Source organism: Solanum stenotomum, chromosome 1, assembly GCF_019186545.1.
Source record: "Solanum stenotomum isolate F172 chromosome 1, ASM1918654v1, whole genome shotgun sequence".
In the NCBI taxonomy this organism is placed as follows: domain Eukaryota; kingdom Viridiplantae; phylum Streptophyta; class Magnoliopsida; order Solanales; family Solanaceae; genus Solanum; species Solanum stenotomum.
This window is the reverse complement of record NC_064282.1, coordinates 69,484,708-69,494,702: the sequence shown is the minus strand read 5'-3', so window position 1 is coordinate 69,494,702 and position 9,995 is coordinate 69,484,708. Positions and strand designations below refer to the sequence as shown.

The 9,995-nt window shown below is 38.5% G+C and overlaps 1 pseudogene; it reads right to left on the bottom strand.

The window, feature by feature from the left end:
- Nucleotides 1-1,555: 1,555 nt before the first annotated feature.
- On the bottom strand, nt 1,556-3,285 carry LOC125869060 (actin-7-like; annotated as a pseudogene).
- Nucleotides 3,286-9,995: the final 6,710 nt, after the last annotated feature.

Here is a 9,995-nt window from a genome sequence, read left to right as displayed (position 1 = left end):
TCGATTCAGATTGTACCAATCTCCCAACTTGTTCTCCAAATTTGTTCTATAAATGTATTCAACATTTTTGTGAATGTTATCGTGAGGAAGACAAATTTGCAAAACGTATGATGAACGAAAATGCTACATGAATATAATTATTCATGATATTATTGAGAGTAATAATATAGTGGTTGTTTTAATTTTATTATTAATGTAACTCAATAATATCGATATGTAATAGTTTGCTTGGGTCCTTATTAATGCAAGTGGTTTTTTTATAAGCATTTTTATTATTAAAATTTCTTTATACAATCATATATCATTATAATCGTCTAATTTATTTCAATATTTTTTTTTATGGGTTGTGTCCACTCTTCTGACGTTTGGGGGTCTGGAGTACGGTAGAACGAGTTACGAGGGGTTAAGGTTGCATCCCAAGATTTAGAGGATGAGGGCTGACCGATTTTCGGATGAACTCATATTGAAAACACAGAAGAAAAAGCTGATTTTTTCCTGAATATGAATATGAATATGAACTACGACAAGGAAAATCAATCCTTAGAAAGACAAACATTGGATTGTTTTTGTGTAACATATCCCTTTTTTTCTTTGTCTATTGACTAAGTTCCCCTTTTTTATTTGCCTTTTCCAATATGTGAGATGTGGGGATGAAGCTCCGAAGCAGGAGCTAGCCTTCAAAGATGGGCGGAACTTCACTCTTTTTTGGGAGAGCTGCCTACGTACCTTCTCTTTTCAGCAAAAAAAAAATCAAGTCTCACGTAGTTCACAGTTAATGAGTTAAATAGATCAGTACCGATCGGTTCAGTTCGATTTTGAAGTTTATCAATTTGGCTTATTGGTTATCAATTTGTAGAGATGCTAAACCTTTATGGAATCATTAAGATATTAACTTATTGATTATTGATCATTATCGTCGATTCGGTTATCGGTTCAACCTTAAGATTTAACACACAAAAAAATATTGAAAATCACTTAGAAACAAGGTAACAAACCAAATGAACATGAGTTCACAAATTGTATCTTTGCTCAAAAGCAAACACTTTTATATTGTAGAATAAAGAGTTTGAGACAATCAAAAATAAAAGTAGGAAACTAAACTTTAAGTCAAGGACTTTATATTCAAAATGGTTTAAATATAATTTTTTAATTTACTATTGGGTTATTGGTTGATCTGTTAAGAAAAAACTCAAACCATTAAGAATTGATGACCCGATAACAAATTAATAACCAATAAGCCAATTTGTTACAAAAATCAGATTGTATGTTCCCCGAAAGGTCAGGGGCCAATAAATCATGCCCCCTTCCAATATTTTGCTGAATTAGGATACAAAACATATATAAGCCGCAAAGGATCTACCATTTTCATGGCTTTAACTAACCAACGCACTTGAAATAATATTAAACCCGAGAAAAGTTAAATCAGCATGTTGATACAGAGCAGCTAAAAGTTTGGAATATCATACTGCTCTCGACGTTGAATATCACATCAAACAAAGAAATATATCTCTGCTGAAATAGTATTCATTTCCTGGAATTTAACTAGAAGCCACTCTTAGAAGCACACCCTGTTGATAATTGAAGGACCCATTTCATCATACTCGGCCTTCACTATACACATCTGCAAACCGAGTAGAAGTTGGGAATGAGACAGTTAATTAAATGACTGATCGATTAGTAAAATAAAGCAAAAAGAAACTAACTTTTTGGAAAGTAGCGAGGGAGGCTAGAACTGATCCTCCTATCCAGGAACTATACTTCCTATCAGGTGGTGCAATCACCTTGATTTTCGTGTAGCTCGGAGCAAGTGCAGTGATTTTCTTGCTCATACGTTCTGCTATGCCAGGGAACATAGTTGAGCCACCACTAAGCACAATGTTTGCAAATAAATATTTCCTAATATCATCATTGCATCTCATGATTGAGTTGTAGGCTTTGTCATGAATTCCTGTCGCTTCCATTTCAACCAATGATGGTTGAAAGAGGGCTTCAGGGCAGCGGAATGTTCAGCACCAATATTAACTACTTCTCCATCAAGAAGCTTATAGCTCTTCTCAATTGATTTTGAGAAATTTTTTGCCTTTTCAATCTCTTGTTTATAATCCAGTGCAACATAAGCAATCGTCCCTTTCATATCACGAAATATATCTACATCTCTTTCCCAACCGTTAAATACGTAAAGACCATCCATGAGAAACTTGGCGAGATGGTGTGTAAGATCAACACCACCAAGATCTAACCGTGAGATAGCATGGGGAAGCACATGTCCTTCATAGACAGGGACAGCGTGTGTCACACAATTACCAGAATCAAGCACAATACCTTGTTGAATAAACAACAAACAAAATTAGTGTGACTGACTAAAACAGTAGAGAACCAGCCTATATTGGCATTAAAATCTGCTATTTTACCAGTTGTACAACCATTAGCTAACAGAGAAAGAACGGCCTGGCTTGCGACATGGCTGGAACATTGAATGTCTCAAACATGATTCGAGTCATTCTTTCTCGGTTTATCTTGGTGTTAAACGGTGCCTCGGTCAGAAGAACAGGATGCTCCTCAGGAGCAACACGAAGTTCATTGTAAAATGTGTGATGCCAGAGCTTCTCCATATCATCCCAGTTTCTTACAATGCCCTGTTCGACGGGATATTTCAGAACCAAACTACCTCTTTTAGCCAGAGGTTCATCACCAACATAGGCATCTCTTTGTCCCCTTTCCAACGTGATGCCATGATGACGAGGACAACCAACAATACTTTTGATAACAGCCCTTGGAGAATCTTCCCCAGCAAAGCCAGCCTAAAGAATTAAAGGAACAATTTATATAGTTAACACCAAGCATAGAGCTGAAATTGGAAGCAGCTTTACTAACTAACCTTGATCATTTCAGTTCAGTTGTCGATAACTAGTGTTCGCATATCCATCCCATCAGCCATCTTGTAAGGACTTCAAATGTTAATTTTGCAAGTATAATTTAGGTGAGAGATCACTGGTACAAACACGGAATCAAATTGGAAAAAATTTCATAAGATCAGTTCAGTCTGCGAAATTTCTGATTCTCCTTTCAAGCTCAAGGTGAGATAGATTTTCATATTTCCAGTAGAAGTCGCCACCAAGCATAAATAGCTGAAAATTAGCTGCAAAAATCCAACCTGAACAAATAAAGGACAGAGTTAACACCAAGCATAGAACTGAAATAGCAAGCAGTTTATTTCTAACTAACCTTGGTCATTCCACTTCCGCTGTCAATAACAAGTGTTTGAATATCCATTCCATCAGCCATCTTGATAAAATCAGCACACTCTGCTGCTGATCAATCGAGCTCCTCCATTGATGGACCTTGAGCTCACATGAGAGAAGAATATTCTAGAAGAGTATGCATGAAAGAATGAATTTCATTGAATGTGAATTGGCAGAACTCAGCATTACAATTGATCATTAAATACACAACACATTAAGCTAGCTAACAAACTAACAAACTTTCTAACTAACACTAACTAACTTTTAACTAACTGTGCTATAAATGACTTATATTCTCAACACCCCCCCTCAAATTGGAGGTAAGTGGATTTACAGACAACTTGTTCAATAATATAGCATGTTTAACTCCAGTAAGAGCCTTTGTGAAGATATCTGCCAGTTGTGAATCAGTAGAGATGTGGTGGAGATTGATTAAGCCTTGTTGAAGTTTGTCTCTACCAAAATGGTAGTCTTTTTTAATGTGTTTTGTCCTTTCGGAATACTGGGTTCTTGGCAATGTGTACTGCAGCTTGGCTGTCACAAAAAACTTGTATGGGCAAGAGGCATTGCACATACAATTCATTCATCAATCTTTCAAACCAAACCAGCTCCCCTATTACCTGTCTCACAGCTCTATATTCTGCTTCTGCAGAGGACAAAGATATTGTGGCCTCTTCTTGGACTTCCAGCCGATAGGACTGTCACACATGAGTACTGGATAACCACTGACTGACTTCCTTGAATCATAACAAGCACCCCAATCTGAGTCACAGTATGCCTTGACAGTAAGATCAGGTTTATTGGAAATGAATATGCCCATTGTAGGATCTTGTCTTAGGTATCTAAGAACATGATAAGCTGCCTTCAGGTGTGGTTCCCTAGGTGTTTGCATGAATTGACNCAGACCCCACCTAGTGGGATTTCACTGGGTATGTTGTTGTTGTTGTTGTTGTTCTTGGACTTCCAGCCGATAGGACTGTCGCACATGAGTACTAGATAACCACTGACTGACTTCCTTGAATCATAACAAGCACCCCAATCTGAGTCACAATATGCCTTGACAGTAAGATCAGGTTTATTGGAAATGAATATGCCCATTGTAGGATCTTGTCTTAGGTATCTAAGAACATGATAAGCTGCCTTCAGGTGTGGTTCCCTAGGTGTTTGCATGAATTGACTTAGGTGCTGCACACTGTAGGTTATGTCCATTCTAGTGTTTGTTAGAAAGTTAAGTTTGCCTACTAACTTCCTATAATGAGTAAGATCAGAAAGTAACCTTCCATCAGAGGCCTTTAACTTTTCAGTGTAGTCAAGTGGTGATACAACAGCTTTGCAGTTCAGAGAATCAAATTCCTTTAAGAGATCAGTGGTGAACTTCCTTTGTGAGATGAGTACCCCATCATGCCTGTACAGTATTTCTAGTCCAAGGAAGTAATGAAGTCTACCTAAATCCTTTATCTTGAACTAATCATTCAAAAAGGACTTTAGAGAGTTGATCTCCTCTAGATCAGTCCCAGTTAGGATTACATCATCAACATATACATCAACAAAGACCAAGGAACTTCCCTTCTTTTTATAAAATAGTGAATAGTCACTATGTGAATGCATATACCCTCTAGAACAAAGGCTGCTGGCAAACTTGTCATACCACTGCCTACTAGCTTGCTTTAAACCATATAATGATTTCTTCAATCTGCACACCATGTTTTGGCAATTCAATGCAAGGCTTGGTGGTAATGTCATGTACACTTCCTCATTCAAATCACCATGAAGGAAGGCATTATTGACATCTAACTGATACAGACCCCATCCCTTTTTAACAGCCAGTGTAATTAAACTCCTAACAGTAGTCATCTGTACTACAGGAGAGAAAGTTTCATTATAGTCTATACCAGCCTGTTGAGTGTACCTCTTAACCACCAGTCTTGCCTTAAACCTTTCCACACTACCATCTGCCTTGTGCTTGATTTTATATACCCACTTACAACCAATGGCCATTTTACCCAAGGGTAGAGGTACTAATTCCCAAGTATCATTTGCATATAGAGCTTCAAATTCTTGTGTCATAGCCATTTGCCAGGCAGGATGCAAGATTGCTTCTTCATATGAGGAAGGCTCACAATCATGGGAGATGGTTTCAACTAACTGTTGGCTATCAGAACATAAGGTGGTAAAGCAAATGCTGTCTTGGTCAGGAAGGATGTGAGAGAATGGTGAGGATTAGATGCAGGTGTGGAGGAGTGCAAGTTAGGTAAAGTATATCTATATTCTTTTAGGTAGTTGGGTGTATGAAGTGACCTGGTTGTTCTTCTAAGAGCGGGTGGAGCATCACAAGTTGGAACAGGTGTGTTTTGTGTGGTAGGGGCTGATGTGTGATCATTTGTATTGGTAGATGTTTGGATATCATGAACAGCATTAGGGATTGTATGTGATGTTGTATCATCTTCTGTTACTTCATTAGTAGTGACTTCATGTGGTGTGTTAATGTTTGGGAAGTCATCATTAGAGAAAATGCTTGTTGTACCAGGCATGCAAGTTAAAGTATTAGGATGATAAACAAGCACTTTAAAACATAAGAAAAACTAGAATTATCAGGAGCAATTACAAAAGGGAAGACAGACTCATGAAAAAAAAACATCTATGGATATATGAACTCTTTTGGTAACTAGGTCCAAAACCTTGTAACCTTTTGTATTGATGGGGTATCCAACAAAAATGTGTGGTGTTGCCCTTGGTTCAAACTTATCTTTGTGGGTTTTCAAGGTAGTGGGGAAACATAGACATCCAAAGCTTCTAAGGTGAGAGTATGTAGGTTGTGTTTGGTACAACATCTCATAAGGGGATTTGTTTTGTAAAATCTTGGAAGGCAATCTATTAATGAGATATGTGGCTGTTAGAACACACTCTCCCCAATATCTCATGGGCAACCTAGACTGGAATAGGAGTGCCCTTGCAGTTTCAAGGAGGTACTTGTGTTTCCTTTCAACTACGCCATTTTGTTGAGGTGTGTAGGGACAAGACCTTTGATGGATTATACCTTTTCCTTGGAAAAAATGGGTGGCTTCAGTAGAAGTGAATTCCAGACCATTATCAGACCTGGTCTTCAGGTTAGTCTGAAATTGGTTTTCAACAAGTGAAATAAAGGCCTTAACTGTTTGTAAAGTATTGCTTTTACTCCTAATCAATTGTGTCCAGGTTAATCTAGTGTGATCATCTACCATGGTTAGAAAATAGTGATAACCATCATGAGTGGGAGTGTTGTATGGTCCCCATAGGTCAATGTGAAGCAACTCAAAAGGCTTGGTGATGTTGGTTGTGGTTTCTGGGAATGGCATTTTTGTTTGCCTAGCCATAGGGCATATGGCACAAGTAAAAGGTTGTTTGGCAGAAAAATGACAAGGGATAGTGGAGATGTCCTTCATTTTTACAAAAGGAACATGGCCTAGTCTAGCATGCCACAAAAGATCATTAGTATAAGTGCTATCAAAATTAACTACAGAGGAAGAACACTTGATAGTGTAGTAGGGAGAAGAATTAAGAATAGAACAACCCGCTTTATTGATATAAGAGAACCTTTTACAATAGAGTAATAAATGTTTTGAACTGGACTATTAGTACATTTAGCTAAAATGACTTGAAGTGACATGAGGGTCCTTGATGCCATCAGGAGAAGAACCACAGTTGTGGCATTGTGTACACAAGAAATAGAGACCATTCTTTGCTCTACCAAGTTCCAGAGGGCTCTTCAGAGAAGGGCCCTGCAACAAACAAGAAACACTATTAAAACTCACTACACCCTTAAGTTGTAATGCCAGACAATGAACTGATATGAGATTGAATTTGAAGCTAGGTACAAATAACACTTTCTGCAATGTTAAAACTTGATTTAAACATACATCACCAATTTCAGTCACTTTAACTTTGTAACCATTAGGTAGGGAGATGAGGAAAGAATATGGTAGTGGTCTAATATTTGTGAGAGTGGCTTTATTATATGTCATGTGGTGTGATTCTCCTGAGTCTATGATCCAAGAACCAACAGTTAATCTAGCACATCTACAAGAAAGATCACCTATCTCAGTTATGGAAGAATAACAAGCAAGTATACCTGCCAAGGTTCACAGCTCCACTAAGCACATTGTCTGAGTTAGAGGTTCCATGTCCAGCTTGTAGGGATCCCAAGAGGTTCACTAGTTGTTCATACTGGTCTTTGGATAGGTTTAGTGGCACTTGTTTTCTCAACTCAGAATCTTCCTCACAGTGGTTTCCATCAATCTCAGAACTGCACACATTTGCTACTGCAGAGCTGGAACTTTTGCCTTTAGAAAATCTGGAGTTGGATGGATACCTATGAAGCTTGTAACATCTTTCCCTGGTGTGGCCTGATCTCCTGCAGAAATCACAAAACAATGTAGACCTTCTGGTACTAGAGTTTCCTCTAAACATGTTGGGTGTTATTCAAGTTTCCAGAGTTGCCTGCATTCCCCCTAGAAGAACTATAGTTGGTTCTGAGACCTTTTACTCCTGCATTATTATGAGATGAGGCAGAAACATTCAAGGAGGTGGAATCCAAGGCAGTATGGTTGTGGGGCTTCACTTCTCTCTGCTTTTCTTCTTGGGACAATATGGCAAAAGCTTGAATCATGCTAGGCAAGGTACTCATCAAGAGAATGTTACCTCTGATGGCAGTATACATTTCATTTAATCCCATTAGGAAGTGTATGAGCCTTCTATCTTGTTCAGCCTTGACCAATTTGATCTTACCACCACAAGTGCACACACAATTGCATTGAGAACTCACATCAACTGTGCTCATTTCTTCCCAGAGCTTTTTCATTTTCGTATAATACCCAGTGACATCCAAAATGCCTTGGACGAGATCAATGATCTCTTTCTGAAGTTGATACAACTTACAACCATTTGTCTGGTCATATCTTTCCTCCAACTCAGCCCATAACTCCTGTGCATTGTTAACATACTGTAGACTATCTCTTAGATCAAGTGACAAGGAATTCAGAATCCAAGAGGTTACCATGTCATCACATCTCTCCCACTGATGGAAGCTAGGATCATCTGGATTGGGCTTTACTAATTTCCCATTGATGAAACCTGTTTTACTTTAACAGATAGGGCTCTAAGAACAGCTCTCCTCCAGGATCTATAACCAGTGCCATCGAAAACTCCAAGCAATAGAGATGAACTTGCATTCTCAGAAGGATGCAGCTAGAAAGGACTGGGAATGTCCATCCTAACAGTGGATTTGGAACCAGTCACAATTGAATCAACTTGATTGTCAACCATGATGAAATCAGATCGTGATGGGATTCAAAATTGAGAATGAAAACTCGAAAATAGAATTGAGAACAGGAAAAAGAGAACAAAACTCAAAAACAGAATCGAGAACAGGAAGAAGAGAACAAGGTCAATTCGATCAACAACAACTGGAACTCAAAGTTGAAACATAAACTTTGAAATAAAATTCACAATGCAACCTCTTCGAAAAATAAAGTTCACAAACTGATGTGGATGCGGAAAGGGAAAAAGATCTATGTCCAATGCTCTGATACCATGATAAAATCAGCACACTCTGCTGCTGATCAATCGAGCTCCTCCATTGATGGACCTTGAGCTCACATGAGAGAAGAATACTCTAGAAGATGCATGAAAGAATGAATTTCATTGAATGTGAATTGGCAGAACTCAACATTACAATTGATCATTATATACACAGCACATTAAGCTAGCTAACAAACTAACAAACTTTCTAACTAACTCTGACACTAACTTTTAACTAACTGTGCTATAAATGACTTATATTCTCAACACATCTTGAAACGACTTCAAATAAGTAGTATTTATTTTGTGAATTCAGACATCACTGTTATATGTACGGAGTAAAAGTTAAAATGGTTCATAAAATTGGCAAGAAATTTAAGATTGGGGTTAAAACGAATCTAAATTGATAGTTCATCAAACAAATTTGAAACTTAACTTTACCTGAAACGACTCCATTGCTAAAATCAATTGACGAGAAAAAGCTAGGATCCAAACTCCTCAATCCCCGTACACGGCAATTATCTAAATTCTATTTTCTTGTATTAGAATTACTATATTAGTATCTAAACCTGTATAAAATTGAACAAATAGACAAATGCGTAGAGATTAACTACTATCCACTGACCGTGGATAAGAAAATTACTAAATCACCTTATTTTTAGAAATATTTATTTTTTCCTCTTAATATATTCACATATTGTGCCTACAAGGCATAGCTCAAGTGGCAAAAGGTGGAGGATTTGTGGCTTAGGTCACAGGTTCAAGCCCCACACCATACAAAGCGAAGCCTTAGTATTTAAGTGGAGAAGGGTAGAGGGGCGGGCCCATTATCCACCGAGTTTAGAAGGCTGTGATTGGTCCAAAGGGTAGGTCACAGACGAATTTCTCGGTTATAAAAAAAAATAAAAAAAATAAAAAAAAATATATATATATATATTCACATATTGTTAATATTTAAATAAAAAGAGTATCCCCACACCGCCTCCGGGCCTCGAGGCCCCCCCGCCCCACGGGCCTCGGGCGTAGCTCCTCGAGCCCCCCCTCCCACACCCTAGCCTCGAGGCAATGGTCTCCCACCCCCTAGCCTCGAGGCGTCGCACCCCGAGCCCCCCCCCCCTCCCGCCTCGAGGCATCACGCCCCGAAGCCCCCCACCCCCACATCCACCCTCAAGGCGTCACGCCTCGAGACCCCCCCAC